Source organism: Agelaius phoeniceus, chromosome 1, assembly GCF_051311805.1.
Source record: "Agelaius phoeniceus isolate bAgePho1 chromosome 1, bAgePho1.hap1, whole genome shotgun sequence".
Taxonomy (NCBI): Eukaryota; Metazoa; Chordata; class Aves; order Passeriformes; family Icteridae; genus Agelaius; species Agelaius phoeniceus.
The window spans coordinates 147284192-147306284 of record NC_135265.1 but is presented as its reverse complement, the minus strand read 5'-3'; the positions used below and the strand labels follow the sequence as shown (position 1 = coordinate 147306284).

Sequence of the window (22093 nt, the reverse complement as noted above, 5' to 3'; positions counted from 1 at the left end):
CCTCTGGCCTGCAAGTTTATTTGCTTGCAAAAAGAGGCACTATAAGAGAATATGATGAATGATATTTTTATGGTTTCAAAAGAGTGATATCAGTTAACACCAGCTGACGATCCATTCTTGGATAGGCTCTGATGAAATCTTCCACATCTCTAATATCTTTCACATTTGAACCAAAAATGAGTCTCAAGGGGAAAAAAATAAAATCTGTATATTTGGTCAGGTTCCAGACAATTGGAGCCAGAGTGACAGACTGTGAGTTACCTCACTTCCATCCTTCATAACTTCTGTGGTTGTTCAAGAATCACAATTTCTGAAGGATTTATTGTGGTAGGAATGCCCTCACCATGTACTGAGGGTTATCAATCTCAACTTTAACACGAGACCTTCTGTTGTAGTTGCTTCCCCTTCTATTTTTAGTTTCAATGCAGAGAAAGATAAAATCAGACACTGGCGTCCTCAAATTTATCTTCTTTTGACTACAGTGTCCTTCAAATTTGCAAAGTCCAGTTGAATTGATTTTTGTGAGATTTCCTGTAGGGCTCAGAGTAATTGTGAAATATTTTGGCTGAACTTCCTCTGTGCTGCTCCCAGGGTGAAAAGCAAGCAAAAAACTGACTTACCTTCATGAAGGAGAGCTCCGAAACAGAAGATGATCACCAAGCTGTGACACTTTGTCCCTTAACTAAAACTACTCACCTCTGCCTAACCTGGCTGTTCTGTAGTGCCCAGTGAAGATCCAGCAATCACTGTACAGACAGCTGAAGGCACAATTCCTTTTTTCCTAATTCTGAGAGCCAAAACAACACAGAGCAATCAATATCCCATTGCTTCTCCTATTTGTTCTCCATACTGACAGCCCAAGCTGACCATCTTAAATGAACAAACCTACAGTGGAGGTGTCTGAAAGAAGATAAGCTGGGTGCCAGCTGTGGCATTATGAACCCCCATTCCTGATTTTTGTTGCCTTTGGAGGTGGAAGTTGAAAGGAAGAGTGCAGGACTGAATTCCCCCTGGGCACTGCAAAGATGATGAGCAGAGGAGCTGCTTGCTTCAAAGCCTATATGTGATTTATCTAAGGCAGAAAAAAATCAGGAAGAATAAACAAAGAAGTGGAGAGATAAAGCAATTATCCCAACAGTTTGTGGGCTCCTCCAATGCACTAATGGTGGAATATGACCTATGGAATTATAAACTTGTTTAATTTCTGTTTGCTTGGCAGTGATGTGCTTGATGTTGTTGTCTTAAACTTTATGAAATGCCAAGTGTTTCAGGCTGGCACAATAAAAGTTAAATTCAGAATAAACAGATTTTGCCCATTGTGGCTGCTCATCTTTATGCTGTATCCTGGAAAAATCTGTGAAGAAACAAAACAAGAACATTAACCCCCAGCATGCATTAAATAAGAAAGCTGTTATATACCTATTTTTCATTTAATATTATAACCAACTCTGAAATACAATTCATGAAAGAGTCGCATATCTACCTACAAAAATCAAGATTGTAGTTTGGTGACATAAATTTAATTTATCTTTACCCTCCTAGATAGAGAAGCCTAAGGACATGACTAATCATAAAATATGACTTTCCAAGAGAAGAAAATACATAACTGTTTGGATTTGGTGTGTGAAGTATGCAGAATGCAATGCTTCAAGAATATTACAATGCAAAGGAGGTCAAGGTCAATGTCAGCAGATGTTAATGTCTTCTCCTAGAAAAGGAAGGGTTAGGCATCCCAGATGGCAAAGACCTTAAAAGGAAGAACTGCAAGAACAAGCAGTTGTCAGTGAGAATTATTTCACTAAAGGCAGAAATACTAACGAGGAGGGAAAGTGGTTTTCCCTTTCTTGTGGAGCTGAATCCTATATTCCAAGTGGTCTGTTAATATTTTCAAAATTTATTTTTGCTTTTTGCAAGGGCTGGAAACTCACTGGAAACTTAGACTTGAAAGGTAATGCTTGGGAAAAGTGGGAAATGCAGCAACAGAAGGTTCCTCTTAGGCCTAACAGCAAGTTGTGTGGTCTGCATTCATTTCAACATCCCACAATAACACAGATTACATCTGTCCCAAAGGATTTAGCTTCATGGGTGATGTTGTTTTCAAGGTAATAAATATTAAAATGCCTTTGAGGGCCTGGACTGTTCTGAACATTTAGTAATTTCTAAATGACACCGTGCATTCATGACATTTAAATTTCATTAGCATTCACACAAGTCACATCTTGTCTGTAGGGGTTATGCAGGAAGATTTTAAAGACTGCTATCAAACATTTTCAGCTGCAGGTCTGGTTAAAGTCAAATGGTCTAAATTACATCTTTTTTGTGCTCAGTCAGAAGAGTGAATGTGGTCATTGCTCACTAGGGTTGAGCAAGAGCATCAAGATTCCAACCCACGGCACTGGTGAGCCCCTCTGAACAGCAAAATCCAAGCTGAGGGTTCCAGAGGTACCCCAGGGGCTGCCCTCAGTGCCTGCTGGCAGGAGAGGGAGGGAAGAACCATCACAAAACTGGCAGATAATCACCCCAGAGCAGGGAAGCTCTCCTGGCCTGGGGAGGGAGAGCAGAGAGGCTGAGCAGCTCTGGGGCATTAAATTCAGTGGGAAGTTTGGCTTTAATGGCTGCAACAAGAAAACTCTCTGTTGATTCCTGCTCTGCTCAGGGTACCAGCATGATGCTAGTATATTTAGGTTGTCTCTTTAGGCTCTGTGCTTAACCAGTAAACAGTGGAAGCTTCCTCCAGGACAAATTTCAGAGCAGGGACTTAACAGAGCTCTGCTGGTGACTTCCCTCAGTCTTTAATCTGGGAAAAACCTCGGGCTACTGTTTTCAGGCTCCCACTATTCCCAGCTTAGCATAATTCCATTTCCTGCACCATGAAAGCTGCAGCAGTGATATTTCTCTCTCTTGGAGCAGTGTCTACTTTATTAATGTTTTGGAGGTGCAGGTACTATGGTAACAAGCACCACAGTCAGTGCCTAAAGAGGAATTTACATCGCCAGAGATGCTGTCTTTGAACAGCTTGACACATCTGTTCATGAGCAGCAAACTGATTCTGTGTCAGCCCACAGGAAACTCAGCTGAGCTGCAGCTGGATCAGACAATGCAGTTGTGTAGGGATTTCAGGGGTAATCTAAGGCAGAGCCATGTAAAATGCAAGTGAGAATGAGAAAATACCCAGAGGTTTTAGGAGGCAGCAATCTTTATTAGGAGCCTGAAGTTATCTATTCTAAGCAAAGCACTAGCAAAAGCAAAACTTGTGTATAGCACATAAGCAGCAATAAAGGCTCACTCCAAACCGAGAGGATTAATGGTCTCCTAATCCTGTCACTCTTCAAGGAATTTTGAAATATTGGCAACTTCTGGTAATCGAATTTTCCCAAGAAACAAAAAAATAAACAAACAAAACCACTAAACCCTGCCTAGCTTCAGACAACATTAAGTATGCCAGGAAGAAATCATAAAATCAAATTAAACTTTGGAATAAGCTGTCTGAAGCTTGCAAGTCTGCCTTGAGTCTACTGTAATTGCTGAAATCTCTTTGCCACATATAGCCATAAAACTTCACATAGTTTTCTCTTTTTAGTAAGTTCTACTGACTTTAACTTATGTGTTTTCTAGGAGAAAATGAAAGTTTCAAAGCTATGACAAAATATTCTTTGATACAATTCCAGTAAAGAGAGGAAAAGCCAGAGACAATGGAGAAAAAAGAAAATAAACCAACAGTAATTGAAAAAAAATAAAAAGAAGCAAAGATATTGAAGGGATAAATTGAAGGAATAAAATAGGCAGATAAACAAAAAAAAAAGGAAAAAATGGAAAGAGAGGGAACAGAAAAAACATATTTTCAAAATCAAAGGACCCAGAAAAGCAATTAACAAAATGCAGCTAAGCAAGAAACAGAAAACCTGTTCTATTACTTGGCAAAAAGAATAGGTACTCTATGCTAGTGTTCTGCTGCAATTAGGAAAAAAATACTAGGAAAGTATGACTATAAAGAGATCTGTCATTTGATTTTTCCATTAAAACCTAATGTAGAAATATGGAGGGAAACATTCTTATTTCAAATATTTACACTAAAGAGATCTATTTCACAGAAAAGCAACTGTTCACATATGGAGAATTAGAAACATAAAGACTTGTGCTAGCTAAAATATGAAAAAATGAAGCTGAGATGCAAAAAATGAAACTGAGATGCAAAAAGAAGCAGAACCACATGGTTAAATTTACCATCCAGATATTCTCAGTGGTGATGTATAGACAGGATGGTAATGTGGCTTTTATTGCAGTCCCAGTGGAGAAGAGCTCTGTGCAGGAAGGAGGATGTTGGGAATGCTCAGCTGGTGTGCCACCTGTGCAGCCCCTCAGGTTGAACAGATGGAGTTGGGGGAATTCTGATGATTAAACTGGGAAAGGTTCTATATGCATTTCTTAAGGTATTGCCAAATCCCAGTTTGGATAATTGCAATGAGTGAAATGTAAATAAAAAGTTAAAAATTGTAACAGTGACAAATTCTAATTTTGAATGGTTAAAGAGGAAAACCCCTATTAAACTCTTAATATGTGATCAAGAGTCACTGTCAGTAAAGAAATTTCACAAATACACTTAAAATTTATCAGACCCCAGTATTTTTAAATAATGTAATTATGGTACCAACTTCCTCCACACAGTAAAAATTTATCAATCCAGTGAGTGGGAGAATTTAAATATTTAGAATGTAAAGTGATCTAATGTGCTTTCCCTCTACCACCAGCTGTATTTAGAGGTGGAAAGAATAGAAATTTATATGAAACATTATTTAGATGGATGGAATGGCCTGGCATCACTTTTGGATATACAGGACACATTATCTGAAGTTTCTGGCTGCCTTTAATCAGTCATGGACCTACCCTGCTCCTGCTCTAGGCAACAGAAAGAAAGCAGGATTTTCCCAAGGCAATTCAGCAGCCTGAAGATCTCAGCTGCCCTCTGAAGATACCTGTCCCTTTTCATCTCCGGAGGGGTAGTTTGGAACAACAATGGGAACAAAAACACACATGGACAAATCTGAGCTTTGAGCAAACGGAGGCAAACTCCTTCTCTGTGACTGCTGCAAAGTCTGTGTGGTCCCTGAATGTTGGATCATGACAAATGGGAAGCCTGACATATTTAGAATGGGTTGGCAATCAACCTTTGTGTGTATAACTTTTCACCAGGCATGTAGCTGTAGGGAGTGCTCCAGATAAATAATGACATATTTGTGGGTGCAAAGCCCTGGGGAGCTCTAAATTGACCTAAGGGCAACTTCTAATTGGGATGAACCTATTCCTCCTCTGTCTTGAAACAAGGACTCTGTTTTTCTTCTCTGAGGCGCTCACACGCTTGCATTCTGTAGTTTAACAATAGCCCTTACTGTTGAGGGGTTTACTGTGTCATAATTTGGCCATGGTAAAAACTGGAATGCATAATCCACTACAGTCAGTTGTTTCACTCTACAGTGCCAAAACAAAGCTTGGATTGTGGTCAGGGTAAAGACTCAGACCTGGATACCTTCTCAGACCTGAGTAAGTGCCCATGTAAGCAAACAGGAGATCTGCACTTAGCACTTTGGAAATCTGGAGCAGAGGGCAGGAGAGAAAATTGACTTACTTTGTGTTCCCCTTGATCATCCCTTTCTCTGTTTCTTCTTGTTTTGTTTGTCTTTCCATATGTTTTGGCATAAGAGTGAATCAATTTCCTTTCCTAGGCCCTGAAAAGGGAACATGTTCTCCCTGACAAAGAGAACCAACTCAGCCTGGACATATTCCAGCAAATTCCAATTAATATTGAAGTCCCAATTAATGTTGAAATTCCAATTAACATTTTGAGATGGAGATAAGGGATCTGAATAAACATGTGAACATGTTGCTTTTCATTGCAATTCACAATTAAGCTTCTTACTAATGTTTATGAAGAAATTTTGGTAAGAGTGGGAGAGAGTGAGGTAGTACCTGCTGGAAATAGGAAATTGGCTGCAGAAAGGAGTGCAATGCTCCATTCAAAGTAGATTTCATTTTGCCAAAGCCATTTTTTATTTTTCCTATCCATTCCTGCCTTTCATCCCTTGTTTCTTCCCCCTATTTCTAATGAAAAATCATGGCAATAAAGTCAAACCAATACATATGATTTTTCTTTGATGGTTTCAAAGGCAAAACAAGAATATGCACATTTTCAGGTGACACTGTTCTGTGACTAAAGGATTTGTCTCTGCTGGGGGTGCTAATTAGAGGGAATTTCATAAAGATTTACCTGCCAACATATTCTGTCTGCAAAAATCTTACATTTGTTTACTTTGGGAATCTCACAGCTGTGTGGATATAAGACACTGGGAATGCCACTAAGATGTGGCAGCTCTCTGCTCAGGATGGCACTATCAGTAACACTTGCCTTTGTCACTTATTTTGAACAGAACTGTGAAAATTCTAAAAGCCCTTCAGCAGTTCTGGAAAATAAAAATGAAGAAAGAAGAAAGGAGGTCTGAGAAAAGCAAATTATCTGAATATCTGAGCAGAGAGAGTAGACCATGGAGACTACAGAGCATGGCCAAATTACATCACTGTTAACCATGGCAGGATCCCAGAAGCAACAAAACCAATCAGATGAAGTTCAGTAGATTCAATCAAAGGGAAGAAATTAGGTGGTCACAAAACATGGTTTGAATTCATTGATATTTGAGCACAGGTATCTCCATATGTTAAGAAAATTACAGTATTACTTCCAGCTCCTGCATTTTTGGCATTCCTCTGGATGAATTCAGTCCCATTCCACATTGGAAAAGCGGCTTAACAAACACACTGAGACAAAAGGTTCACAGCAAGGAAATAGCAAGGTTTTGTCACTGCATTGAGAGATAAATAAGCAAAGCTAAAACCACAGAACCTGTGGTTTCCATGTGCTGTAGTTTGTGTATTATGCATAGGTTGCGATCATGGCACTGCATTTTTAGATGTCTTCCACCTCATGGAATTCACATAGCTCCATTAGACTCCTAGGCTGTCACTGTAGGACAGGACAGGAAGAATCAAACATCTTTGAGTGATATCCACAAGATCTATCTTGTAAGGCTGCCTCAGTTTTCCAGGAGGGTGTGATCATTCCTCCTAACTTGTCTCAGACCCAGACAGCATCACAGCTCTCCAAATCAAGGTTTTTATCTTGGGGCTTCAAGGAGGGGCTCTCAGAGACCAACACTGCCAAGAGTCTTACACAGTCACTCTGCAGCTTTTTCCTACAGGACAGGAGAATGTGGAGTTCATCATCCTTTATCCAATATGAAACTTTATGCATGAAACTGAAAAAACAGCAGTCTAGTTGTACACTCCCTGTTCTACAAAAAAAATGGAGGGATGAGAAACTGAATTCCTTTCTAGAAGACAGTCTGGACCCAGTCTCTCCTTTGCACCCCTGCTGTGCTGACTCATCTCCTCACTAGAGAGTGGATGTCATCACTGGACTGTAGTGACACTTGGCATACATTAGATATGAGATTCTTCTGCCTAAGTGTAGATACTTAGAAAACACAAGGGACCTAGACAGCCCAAGGTCTCATTAGTGCTAAAAGAAAAGAGAGTAGTGGATCTCAGGTGCCTCCTCATCTTAAGGTGGATGCATAAAACAGATTCTCTAAAATCACATCCTGAAAATGCCTATTTCTTCCAATTGACTGAGGATGACCCTAATGAGCTCTGGTGGATGCATTCATATGGTACATACAATACCTCTAAGGCAATACAGTTTTTACTGTTGACCCATAATTTCACAATAAAAATGTTCTTGAGAACTGACCTCAGACTCACAGAGAGTGCAACTTTCTCAAGTCTGTTTTTTGTTCTCCCACACAAGTCGGTATTTTTGTAAGGAACTGATTATGTGAATTTGATAGTTTCTGAATAAATAGTTCACAGTTTGATATTTTGGAGACAGTTAATCTCACCAAGAGAACCCTTTATTGCTCATTCACAATAGCAGGCTGGGAGATTTTCCTATGCAAAGACTCAGTGCACTCTACACCATTTAAAATATGTATGTATCCTATGGAAGAAGAGAACAGTACTCATATTTTACTGGTAAAGTGTGTGAAACAGAAAACAGTTCTACAATTTAAACAGTGTCACAGTGTCAGCAATGAGTGGGCAGAGATAAGCAGGCACTAGAACCCTCTGGCATTTATGAACTCAAAACTTCTTCCTCCTGTTGATCAAGGAGGTCAGGGGCTTTTATCATTGTAACTGAGTTCTTCTAAATGCTTTGCAAGTCAGGAGTAGAGAAGCAATTCCTTAGAAATATTACTCTATTTCTTTTCTGTTATGAAAAATCCATTCACATTCTTCAGAAGCAGGACAACTTGTCCAATAGTGTTTGCATCACCATGGAGTGCTTGGCACCCATCAGCACTTTGGAAGCACCTCAGCAATGTACATTTGGGAATACTTTCCACCACAGGTTTTCTCTTTCATGTACATTCTTGTCATTTGATATATACTGGAACATCGAAAGATGTGAAATAACTCATCCAAAGATGTTACTGCTACCTTTAATTTATCCTTTACACTGAATCCCAGAAGAGCAACTTGAAGAAAAAACGTGGAGGTGTCAGGTTATTAAACCATATTTTCTTTTAAACTGTTTTTCCTCTCCTTTGCAATTTGCAAGTCCTGTTCATAAAGGAGGTATTAAAAGCAATCAGTCTGGTTTCCTGAAGAGTACAATATTAATTATTCAGATCAAACTCCTTGAAGAACAGATGAGGTCAGACAGCAACAAGTGCAAGGGGAAGGGGAACTAAACATGGCCAGGCAAAGTGCAGAAAATGAGGATGTCTGCCATTCTGAAGGCAAACAGAACAGTGATGTCTCCAGTAAAAGATGTGGGATATTGACCCCACAGATGCCTATCCTCCCCTACACCCAGGTTATCTGATGGGCTTTCTTGCCTGGAATCTTGGGAAGTGACAGATGTAATACACGTTGAATTCCTTTATGCTCCTGCTTTATGTACCAAGCCTATTTGAAGTAATTTGATACGTGCCATCAACTCTAACAGCCTGAGAAATCTGGGTTTCATTGTCCTATAAGTGCTCTGCCTTTTCTACTCTTTTTATGATGCTTCTTTTTAAAGCACCTCAAATAGTCTATGAATTAAGCAAACTCATCTTATTAGAAGAGTCCCCAGGGTGCCTTCAGTACTTCAGCTTCTAACTTCAGACCCTGGACACAATCAATGAATGAATCAATAATAATCAATGCACAGAGCATTTCAGCAGGATTAATGACTGACTGGGAGGTGCTGATGGGCAGAAATTAAGTCAAGGGCCATTAATCCCAGCTGGTCATTTGCCTCCAGGCAGAGCTTTGTGCCAAGGTCATTACTGCTATTCTAAGACAAAAATAAAAGGAAGCTGACATCGGCACATGGATATTTTTAACCTGGCTTTTGCAGAGTCAGTGGCTCCTTAGGACTCTTTCTATTAAATGTGAACCCCATTCCAGCAGGCACTTCCAGTGCTTAAGGTGTCCCAGCAGCATTTTCTCCATTTAGTGAATCAGCAGGTGTTTTCAACCACCTGCAGGTTGCACAGAGATGTCCTGGGGTTTATGGAGCCTGCCAGACCACAGTGAGGATTTACTCACTCCCTCTCTACACTCAGCTGTGGGTAGGATAACACTTCTCCATGGGCCAAATTCTAAGAATTTTGTCAATCACATATCGTGTCTACTTGGCCCTCAGAAAATTCTGTCACCTTCTTGGGATCTTTTGCTGGTTACTGCGACTTTGAGAGATGTTAAAAGTCTCTTTTCCCAGCCCGAGTGCTTTAAGAATGAGTCAGAGCTCTTCAGTTCTCGGTCTCAAGGTTGTTTATTGTGTCTTATCTATAAAAAATTTTCTCCTTCCCTGCCAAGGTCTGTCCAGCAGGACAGTTCCAGGCACCCTGCCTGCCCCCGGGGCAATGTTATGTCTTTATACTAAAAACTACGCATACAATGTTTACAATTACTTTCCAATACCTATCACCTATGTTAGACAGTGAGCTTCTACTTTAAACCAATATAAAAGTGCCAACATCACAGCAGAAGATGGAGGCTAAAAAGAAGAAGAAGAAGGAGAAAGGCTGGACATGCTCAGATCCCTCCATCTTGCCCCCTGAACCCCTATTCTAGAAACTCTAAAATCTACTTTTTCACCCCGTCATAACTTCACTATTATTCTGCCTAAACTGTTGTGGCTGGCTGATCTTCATATAAGGTTGCTAATTTGCTCCACGAGTCATAATCAAACCCACAGGTGTTTTGGGCTCCGTGCCAGGGCTTCTGAGCCCCCTGGCAGGGGTCTTGGCTGTTCTGGACAGCCAGAGGGATGTCCTAGGTTCCCACATCAGCTCAAGACAGAGAGGGATCACAGAAGGAAAAGGACTTCTAAAGTTCTTGGATAAGCCCCAGGATGTTCATCTATCCATACAGACACACACACAAACAGATGGGGTGACATTAGACCCATGAACTTAGAATCATAGAATAGTATGGGTCTGAAGAGATTAAAGATTATTGAGTCCCAACACTCCTGCTGTGAGCAGGGACACCTTCTGCTGGAACAGGTTGCTCAAAAGCCCCATCCAAACTGACCTTGAATGCTTCCAGAGATGGGGCTCTGATAAACCTGTTTCAGTTCCTTACCACCCTCAAAGTAAAATAATTTCCTCCAAACTTCTAATCCAAACCTACCCTCTTTCAGTTCAAAGCCATTACCCCTTGTTCTATCATTAAATGCCCTTGTTAAAAGTCCTTCTCCAGTTCTCCAAAGCATCCCAAAACATTCCAGTGTGTATCCTGAGTGTGCATTCCTAAGGTGCTGCAAAGCTTCCACAAACAGCATATAATCTTCCCAAAGTATCCTAAATATGACCAGCTCATGATGTATGGCCAACATACTGTGTCTGCAAAAAATTGTTAGAGCAAACATTAAGGTCAGGAACATGTTTGTTGATCAGCTGTGCCAACTGCCAGAAGGTTGTCAGAGACAGTTTGGCAAACTCACCTGCTGTAGCCCAGAACACCTTGGTCTCCAAAGCATCCAAAACATTCCAGTGTGTATCCTGAGTGTGCATTCCTAAGGCTCAAGCCTGTCCCTGACTCCCTGTGCTTGCAGACTGTGTGAATGGAGCTACAACAAGACCAACAGTGAGGGGACAATCCAAGTCAGGCTCCTTCACATCAGGATGCAGCTGTTTCTTTTTGCAAGGCACACATATTATGGATGGCTCTACATTGCTCTTGGTTGGTTGCCATGAGAAAGGAGCTAGGCAGTCCTAACCATGCTAAATCATAATGTTACCAGGGCCAGGAGATTGACTTGTTTTACTTGCTGTAAAATGCACTGAGGTGCATTCAAAACACTGCTTGAAATTTCTCCCCGTTTCAGGCTGTTCATGTCACTCAAACAGGAAACCAATTAAATTGAAGTGCCCCTTTGTTCCATGCAAAAACAACATGCAGCTAAAACTGATAAAGTCTGAGCCTCCCCATGTGCTGTACAACCCCACAGGTGGACTAATTTTCCTCTCAAAATGAAAATATGAAAGCTCTAAAAAAATGTTTTGAATGGACATGGATCTTTTGAAGGTAAAGATAGTAGATGAAAATACTTGAGATGGCAGCCTCTACTTTCTGATAATTGGCCAAGTTTACCAAAGATGTTACTCACTTTCCAGGAATTTTGGAAAACTTGTATCCCAGGGAACACAGTCCAGTAAAAAAAAGAAAGAACAGAGAGCATTTGGCTCAATAGACAATGTGAAAAATCCCATGAGGGGAGGAATTTTTCTTTGTTTCATTTGGGCAGAAGAAGAAAAAAATAGATGAAGTTTGCATTCAGTGCAAACATGATGTCAGTAGCAGTAGTCTACAGACTGGAATCCCTTCATGTGCTGTGTGAATAGTAGTTACTTTCTGTGTGTTATTTGATGCAATCCAGCTTTTGCTAAACAAAAGCCACCTGGACAAACTGGTTCCTGTTCACATTCTGTAGGCATTAAATGATTTATAGATATTGCCTACACCTCTCTTATGGTCTGTCATAGAATGGATGTCAGAATAGATGTGTATTTTTCTCTATAGCAAAGCAAATTTTCTGTTGAAACATTAACAAGGCAGGCTGTGTGTTGCAAGAGAAGCTGATCAGGTGCTAATTTAATGCTTGAAAAAAATTAATGGTTGGCAAATAAAGCAGTTTTCTGCACACAGTTTGTGTCACATTGTTTAATGAAAGTAAGAGAAAAAAATGGCTCACTTAATGACTTGAAATCCTGAGGAAATTATGCAGAACTAGGTAGAAATCTGGATACTGTGGGCTGGAAAAGGTAACCTTTGTAACTTCAAGAGAAGCAATGACAGTCTAGTGTTGGCCTAATTATCTTCCCTAATAACTGAATCATTCTCAGCCCATGGCTACAGACATACTATAAGATGTTTCTGGTGTGATTTAGAAGTTGGTGTTAACACCATTCAATTAGCAAATTGCTACCTCAGCCTGTACAGACCCATATTTAGGTACAATGTGTAAATGCAGCAGTACCCTGGGTTTTCCCCCAGATCCACCTCCAGGGTTTAAGCCCAAGGTCTATATAGACAGGCACACTCAATGAGGTGTGGTGTTTGGGGGCTTTCTGGAGTGCCAGCTGCACTGCAGGTCCCTCTCTTGTTGGTCCTGCCAGCAGCATCCTGCTCCAGAGGAAATCCAGTGTGCTTCCAGGGCATACGTGTCTGAAGTCAGAGACTGTGGAGAAGCTAAATGAGAAAGGAACCCCAAGAAAGTGGTGTCATGGTAGGTGGGTGTCCAGAGTGCCACGACCTTCCCAAAAATGCACCTTGAGAATGACATTTCAGGGGCACAGGCATGTTTGGGCTCACACTGGGTGATTTCAGCTCTTCTGTGACTGGGGGAGACACAGAAGGAGAGATGGGGTTTTTGTGTGGGGTTCCAAGAAGACTTTATTGAGCTTCTTCCTCAAAGAGATCCAGGAACAAACAGCCACTCAAGCAGGGCAAGCAGGGGTTTTTATATGGATTCCGAGGGGTGGAAAAAAACACCAGGGCCAATGGGATGAGGGCGCAGGGGTGGAGCGAGGAGAAAGGGCCAATGGGATACATTAAATCTGCATGTTGCAACAAGGCATGCTGGGAGAAGCATTTGTCCTCACCCTGACAATGTGGTTATGTTTTGAGGGGTTTTCCCTCCAGGGGATGGTTGTGGGCTCTCTCCTTGCTGGCCCAGTGGCCTCCATGAAGTGCTGCAGGGGTGACTCTGCAGCTGCCATTCGAGGAGTTCCCGTGCTGAATTCTGTGCCGGTGCTGTCATTTCCCTCAGCTGTACATTTGTGGTTGTGCTGCCTGGCTTCTTTCATTGCTACTGCAATTGCAGGCTGCTGAGCTGCTCCTGCCTGTCAAATCACTTCAACCCAGGGCTCAGAAAGCTTTGAGGCCATGATGGGAGCAATGCCCAAGCCCAAGCTCCCTTGCCATCACTGCTCCTGGGAGCAGGGGTGTCCTTTTACCAGGCTGCAGAGGGTGGAAGAAGAAGTGGCAAGTGACCAAGCTAGATTAGATGGCATGGAAGCAGGGCTTGGCAGCAAGGAAGGAAAAGCTGAAACAGTCAGGCAGCAAGCAAAGTCTAGCAGCTCAAAGTGCAGTTAAAACATCAGCCTGGAATGATTTCTTACCTCACAAATATTTGAAATTGCTTCCCAGGAGGGAAGATATGAGATATCTTGTGTTGTTTCTGATGAGAGAGGAACTCTGTTCCTGGTTGAATAAACTGTATTTGCTTTGAGACAGGGAGAAAAGAGACTTTTAAAGCCAAAGCTGTAATTAAATGTGCAGCAATTCTGAGAGTATTCATACTGGTAAATGTTATTGACGTTTCCTTTCCGCTTTTTCCAGCGGAAACAAATTATTAATACCCTATTGTTGCAATAATGAGCTCTTGATAGACATAGAATTTATTTTTTCTTGTACTGTTTTAGCCCTGAATCTGTTCTCACAAGTAAAAAATAGAGATAATTTTGTTTTATCATCACTGGCAGTGACAGAAAGAGGAGCACAGTGTGGGAACACCATGAAATGTATGGCAAGGCTGTTCTGGAATCAAGGAATGTGAGAACACCATGAAATGTATGGCAAGGCTGTTCTGGAATCAAGGAATACAAGGCACCTGTGCAGCTTGTCACCTTCCAGTCCCTGGAATGGGATGGGATGATCTGGGTAAGCTGTGGAAGCAGTAACTGAAAACCTGACCCAAATCACTAATGATATAGAAACCAGCTTTTAAAATATTTCCTTTCCTACTCCAGGTAGTTGGTTAGACTTGGAGTTCCAGTTGCTATCTTGGAGCTCCTGGATCTGCTGCCTCTATGGTATCTGCTTTGGTATCTGAGCTGTTCTACTACAGCAACTACTACACCTGTCCCCTGAGCCATTACGGGCTTGCTTTCTCCTTTAAGGTCAGTTGGTTTTCTTTTTTTCAATTTTCTAGGTACAGATACTTTAGAACATTTAGCAAAGAACTCTAGAAATCTGGGTAACTACTAAATTATACTGCTCAGCCTCTCTCCAGTTTACCACTAATTAAATGTTCTTATGATGCACTGGGACAATTATAATAATTGATGGGTTTTTAAAAGAAGCTGAGTTGAAAATACTTTTCTGCTGGAACATGCCTCATTGTGGAGCTGGAAAATGAAAGGAAATAATGTGATCATATTTTATCATACAAGAATATAGAAAATAAAAATGTCTCAAATAAAAAATACAAAATTCAGCAGTTTGATCTGAGCAGTACAAATCATATCAGTAATGAAATGGGGTATTTTTGTTGTTGTTTGTTATGAAAAATATTTTATGGACAAGCATGACTTGTATGGAGAATTAATATCTTTTATTACATGGGATGATGCAGATGGAAAAAAATATTTTCATAGGCATGCAGTACTTCCTTTTCTTATAAAAATTCTAACAAAGCAAAAGAAATGCTATGTCAAAATCCAAACAGATTGTTTCCACTTTTTTGGAAACAAGACATTCAAAATCAGCTGAATTCTCCTTTGGCCTGATTGCCTTCATTGCTGGTTTGGAATGGAAATAAATGTTACCTGGGGAAAAAAAAAAAAAGGTTTTCAATTCAGCCATACCAGTACATTAGGGATGAAAAGATTCCAGACACCAACTTTAGATCAAGCTGGAACCCTGTGCCTGGCCACTGAGGTGTCTGCCAGCAGAGCAGCCTCCCTGTGCTTTGATGCATTGATTAGGATGCTGGCAGCCATGGCAGTGGACCCGAGTGAAGAGCAGCCCAGGAGTGCCACTGGCAGGGTGGCTGTGCCCTCCTGGGGCTGATGGACAGGGTGCTAAACGTGTCTTGGCACAGCACCCACCCCGACAGCTTCCCAGGCTGCTCACATCACTGCCTCCTTCATTCTGCCCTGCAGCAGGGCTCTCCTGGGCTGCTTGGGAGTGTTTACACTTCCCTGTGAACACAGGCCCCCAGTGTTTATCCACACAGTCAGAAATAAAGGCAAGCAAATAAAAAAGAGGCTGGGAGTGTTTCCATCTGCTGTGCCCCAGAGCACTGAGCATCCTGCATGCAGCGCAGCTGAGACCTGCTGCTCCTGCTCCTCTCTGCTGGGAACAGCCTGCCTTGCAAGGGCTTCAAGCTGTTTCAGGAGCTGGTATCCACAGCACACAGAAATACAGAGTCCTTTGTGCCTAATTTACCACTGTGCCTGGCTTTGAAGAAAAGTGGGATGTGGAGATTTTTGCACAAGGCACTGTTTCCTTTTATCATTTTCTTTATTGTGTGCAGGTTGATTTGAGGCATTCCTGGAAGTTAAAAATCCCAAGAAGGAACTTTTTGCTCATTTGCACTTTCTAATTAATTACTTCCTAAAAAAAAAAAAATAAAAATAAAAGAAGCTTGGAAACTTTATTTCTCTGTGCATTGGAGATCTTTTTGACACAGGTAGACATCACTACCTGTCTACTATAAAGCTGCATTTATTGATTCTTGTTTCCTCTCTAGTCCAGGCTCCTTTAGGGCACCTTGGGAATAGCTGGGGCTCTAGAAGATCACTCAGAGCTACTTGCAAAATGACTTGCTGGCCTTGCTGGCCCTGATGACCACTCCCCAGACTGATCTTCGTGCTTTTCCAGATCCTTGTCCATTGCTCTCCTGATGCTGTGGGAAGCAAGAAATAACAGCACAAACTTGCCCTGACTTGAAACCCTTTGGGTTGAAGGCAAATTGAAACCCTCTTTGTTCCATGATGTCTTGGCCCCTTTGGATGGGCCATCTCTTGCTGTGTTTCTTTCCATGTGCTTTGAAAGCTTTCCCCAGAGATGCCAGAATATATCAGAAATAATTACTAATTTTAAAGTGATGTATCTTTTGGATGTGAGGAATGCAATTCAAACTGTATCCCACAGCTTTCCCCTGGAAGCAGATGACAAAATATTGTGGGCAAAATGCAGCATGAAAGCACTGCCAGGATCCTGCTCCAATGGGTTTGGTGGGCCTCCTAATTAGCAAGGAAAATTGCTGAGAATGAGATTTTGGTAGGTAAGCCTGTTTTAGTGCTGGTGAGTATCTGTAAATACAACTGTGCAGAGTGCTCTGTTGTGCAGAGGTGCTGTTACATTTGCATGCAGTCTGCAATGTTATTTACATCTAAAAACTCAGCTGTAAATTATTTCTGGCTGCCCTCTCTGCTTCAGGGGAACACATGGGTGCCCTTCCTTACCCAAAATATTAAACCATAGTCAGGGAGTGGCAGTGCAAATGTGTTTGGCTCTCATTTTGAGGTCCCCATGATTCATGGCATCTGAAGTGACATGATGAGTCCCTCAGCCATAGGGAATACAGCAGATGCTGTTTGACCAACCTAGAGGCTTGGAAAGAGAACAAAGTAGCTGTGATGGGAAGAAGGGAGGAGGAGACACATGAGGAAATACAGATTATTTCTGTGAAGAAGAGATGGGCACTGTGCTTGAAGAAAAAGCTGGTACATACAGGACAGGAAATTATGGCACAGTTTTGAAGAATTGAAGACATAATGGTCCATTCAGGGAGGTACCCCTGAGACCCTCCTCTTATTCTGCTACAGGGTGGTAATATGAAGGAAGATAGATGTTACGAATGTGGGTGCTAATATTTCTACTGCTGTGTGGAAATATGCAGCTTCTTGTTCTCTGAGACAACTTGTGAGGATAGCACTCAGCAGGTTTTCCTGGAGCAGACTGACCACACTCATGGGCAGAGCCAGAAAATTCCTCTATTCCCAGTCCAAGCTTCAAATCAGGAGACACTAGAGAACACAGGTGTGTGATATCCTGTCATCCATAACACATCAGAAATTTTAATGCTTAACCTAAGGTGCCTGCTATGTGATAGAGAGAAAAACAGTGTTGGTTATGTGTTACTGAAAAAACCCCACACTTTTAATATGTTTGTTCTGTTTATCTTTACTTAAAAAGAATAAAGCCTCAGGGATAATGGGGACTGCCTGCCTCTACAGAGCATTTTGTGCCTAATTAATTTTATGTATGGACATGAGCTGCTTTATCTGCTAGATTAGGTATCAGTTCTAATGTAACATTTCTTGCTTGTAGTTTGGGGCACAGGGCACCATTTTATTAGCTATTTTAGATTGCTTGTTTCATTTTTTTATACTTCAATAAAACTTCTGGCATAGTTGCCATTTTCCCTTTTCTCATAGTTGAACAGACAACAATGTAAAGTTTTCAGACAAAAACCCTGGAGGTTTTACTGAGCTCCCAAAGATGAACAAAAACAATGAGCACAGTCAGACCTGTCAGCAGAAGTTGTTTTGTTTCAATGATCACTCCACCATGTAGAATTCTTGCCTCATAACAAACTCAAAAGCAGCATCTCCCAGAGACTCTCTCTGACTCCTCCAAGAAGTATCCTAGGAGAGGTGGAACAAGATTAATGGTTTGTACCTTACTTCTAAAGAGAGACTGATGATTGCCTGGAAGGGACCACAGAAGGCACTGCCAGTCAAAAATCTTCCTTCCTGCAGCCATCCCACAATCTCAGTGCCAATACCCTTGTGAGGATAAGCCAAACCCTGTCACTCACTGAAAGGACTGAATAGCTCAATAACAGCTTTTACCCAAACTCCAATACATGGAAAAAATGTGCATAAGGAAAACCCCATGTCCAGCATCACACAGAGCAGGAGCAGAAGAGTCCCAGAAGGCTGAGACCATGGCAGGCCAGAGGAGGCACTCCTTGCATCCAAGCTCAGCAACAATCTTCTCAGAGACACACTCAAAGCACTCTACAAACTGATCTAGGAAAGAGCTTTGACATCAGTAGAGCTTAAGGGCTTGGGCTGAAACTGAGCTTCAAATGCTCATCTCTGAATTGAGGAGGATGGGGTAGTTTAGGAAGCAATAGGAGCTTGAGTATGATGCACAATATGATATAGACTTAACCTAAGAAAACCAGAAGAGCAGCAGAACTCCCACTGTATACAAATTACTGACTCTATATATGCCAAAGTATGACCTCCAGCTAGGATATAATAACCAGCTTTCATGAGCAGCACTCATTATATTGTGTCCATTATAAAAGTGCAGCTACATGACAGTGCCATAGGCCATAATGTTCTCACTTAGAAGAATTTCAATTTTCTTCCAAGAGACAACATTTCCCTTTTGCAGGCTTATTTTGCGCATCCTGTGCTCATTTTTATTTTATAGGATGGGATGTGGGGTATATTTTTGAGGTTTTTTTCTCCTAAAGAAACAAAAGAACTGCACACAAAAAAATCTGTCTTGATTTGGGAGGCACAGCAAGGCAAGGACTCAACCAGTGTAAATCAGCATGATGAACACCAGCTGAGGACTTCTGCCAGACAGCTATAAATCTGCTGGATCAAAGTGTTTGTCAGTGACCAAAAACATCTCACAGAAATGGCCTGGCTGGCCCTCTGTTGACACAACAGAAAGATATTGCTAAATCAGCAAGAAACCTTGGATTTGTTTGTGATGACTTAAAAGAGGTTTTCTCAGTTTTTCTCTCAGCTCTTCTTCCTAAGTGTGAAATAACTCAAGGAACACAAGTGTCTGGCTAAGGAGTGGGAGAAACACCTGTGGGATTTTGGATAAAATACTAAATGGCATAGGCAGATCCAGGCAGTCTGGCAGAATTTATCAGCTGTGAGTTACTGCCCTTCATCTGCTCCAACACACTCAGGAAGCCACAAAGATGCCTCCACTCGATGCTAGGCCTGTCTTAAGAGAACCTACAGATCTCTACCATACAGAAAGCTACATCTGACAGTCTTCCTCAGCACCCTTCATTCAAGGGTGTGGAGATGGAGATAAGGGAGAGCACGATGCCACTCACCTAATCCTGCAATACCTAAAACCAACTGGGAAGAACAGCATCTCCCTACTGCCTAGCTCCTTCTTATTAGCCATAAAGGAAGAGGAAAGGAACAAAGTCTAATAGTTTTGGTGTTTTCATAAAGGCCTGGCAGTCACTTTCCCTGCAGAGATGCCAGTCTGGGTGAGTTCATGGCCCAGGTTTTCACAGAGTGTGGGGAAAGGCATGGGAAAGTCTGTCCCCAGAGAGACAGGACAAGCAGGTTTCCACTCCAGCTGCAGAGTTATCTCTCTGCTGTTATCTCTCTGCCCAGGCAGATGCAAATATTCTGTGATACATCTTCCACAAGATGGCAAAGAACCCTCCTGAGGACTCTCTCTAGGATACTAAAGTTTTCCACACAGCCAGGAAATATTGTCCAAGGCTGACTTGAGGGCACATTCCTGTGAAACCCAAGGCAGAGCTCACACCAGTCCCTGTCTTGAGTATCACAGCAGGGAACAAGCACTCCTCGAAGCCTTGGCAGGGATGGTAGCTGGGTTAAATCTGAGGAACAGATTCCCCAGACCAGCTCACTGTAGGGGCACCTGCAGTCCCTGCTCAGCCTGGCCTCTCTGTGGGGCTCTGGTGGGTCTGTCTGGGCTGGAATTAACTTTCCCCACAGCAGCCCTGCTAGGGCAGTGCTCTGTTTGTGGCTGGCACAGAGCTGACAACACACCAGTGTTTTGGCTGTGGCTGAGCAGTGTTCCCACAGCATCAAATCTTTCAATTCCTCCCTCAAGTACCCATAGGCTGACTGTGGACACGACCTAGGGCAGTGATACAGCCAGGACAGCTGACCAAGATGACCAAAAGGCTGTCCCATACCATTCCATTTCAACAAAAAGATCTTACAGAAAGGGTAGGGGCAGGGCATATGTTATTAAGGTATTTGTGTTCCAAAGCAACCACTACACATATTAATATCCACTTCCCAGAAAGCAGCTGAACATCATATGGGATGTAGTGAATTTGTATTTTTTTTATGGCCTTTGCTTTCATACATAGCCTTTGCTTTCTTTCCTAAAATTGTCCTGACCAAGAAGTTTTTCAGCTTATTTTCTCACTCTGTCCTGTTGAAGGGAGGGACTGAGAGAGGAATTGGGTGGGCACCTGACAGACAGACAAGAACAACCCACCACACAGAAAATGTCAATCAACGGTGCCAAATCTATATATAAAAAAAGGTTGTAAGAAGTGAAATGGCCAGTGGTAAATGAACCTGGCAAAGAATCAAAAAATCATTACACAGGAAGAAGGAAAGACTAGGGAAGGCAGACTCACCTCTAAATCATCAGTAGTAAAGCCATTAGTAAAGCCATTAATGGAGAGTTTTTGGTTTCCTGTTTTTTGGGGTCATTGCTGATTGGAGGGTTTCAAACAGGCACGTTGACAGAGACATCACATTGTTGTCCTCTCCTCTCCAGGATGAGAGCCCTTCTCTGCCTGCTTGATGGTCCCACTGTGCTCTCTCTGCCTGGCCTGTGGGACACATCCCCAGATCAGATTTCTCTGCTCTGTCCCATGCTAGCAGCCTGTGCCAAAGTATCCCAGCAACAACCATACAAACTTTGGGGAGTGATGGGAAGACCAGGGAAATTTTGTCACACTCCCTGAGTAATACCAGTCCTTTCTTGCAGTCCCAGTTTCCAGCTAAACATTTTTTTGCCAGTCTGTACTTTCCTTTAAAGCCCACTGTTACCGATGCAATTCAGTTTTTCTGACTAGGCTCTGTGTGTCTGTGTGATTTGTACTGACAACCTCTGAACCTGCTGGCCAAAAATATTGACAGATGTCAGAGCTGTGAAGTTCTAACACTTAATGAAAACCCTGTCAATCCTTCCAGTGAGAAAATCTTGGCATGAGCTAATCTTAATAAGCAAATGCTTCAAAAAGTTTTGCTGGGCCACTGGTGGGTTTTTATTTCACTCAAATAATCTCCTTCTTTGCAGCACATTTGGGTAAGATTTTTTTTTCCACTGAGCTAAGAACTTGCTTGTGCAAGTAATCCTGTGAAAACATTAGGAAATTTTCATGATGGCAAGGAAGGATACCCCAAAGATACCCCATACTCTCTACAGGTGATGTCAGAGACATAGAGGTTTATATTATCATTTTTGACTGGTCTACTCATCTCCTTCAGGCAGGAGCATTTTATTTACAGAGATTTTATTTTCAGGTGAGATGGCAGACCTTTAGCACATGGTTGACCATTAGGATTCATGGTTGATTCATGACACAAGATGAAATTAAAAATTGTTTCCAGAGCTCCTGAGCTCTACCTCTCCTACATTTCCCATGATGATTGTTACAGCTGTACCTGCCCTAGTAAAAAAGCATCACCTGGGGATTCACTAATAAGTTCAAGTGCCCAGGAGAGGTGTGGGAGGATGTGCTTGTTGCAGGTCTCTCCTGTCTCCAGGAGGAAACACACCAAATGTATTTTAGAAAAGGTCTTTCCATGCATTAATTAGAGCAACACTGAGTCACCCATCTCATTAAACTGCTGATAGAGATCAGCAAATACTTCCTTTGCAAGAATTTGACATCTTCCAGGGGCTGCAGGTAACAGTACAAAGAGACATATCCACACCCCCTCTTTTACTGAGAACCTCTGTGAACTGTTTTCTGATGGATTTAATGTTT

The 22093-nt window shown here is 41.9% G+C and overlaps 1 long non-coding RNA gene across 2 annotated transcripts; it reads right to left on the bottom strand.

Moving 5' to 3' along the window:
• Nucleotides 1–953: 953 nt before the first annotated feature.
• Nucleotides 954–20970, bottom strand: LOC143696155 (uncharacterized). Of its 2 annotated transcripts, none has more exons than XR_013185570.1 (3): nt 20732–20970; nt 17865–17981; nt 954–1354 (listed from the first exon to the last, which is right to left on the bottom strand). It is a non-coding gene; the product is annotated as an uncharacterized LOC143696155 (long non-coding RNA). The 2 variants fall into 2 exon arrangements; XR_013185569.1 differs by lacking the exon at nt 954–1354 and adding an exon at nt 14917–15152.
• Nucleotides 20971–22093: the final 1123 nt, after the last annotated feature.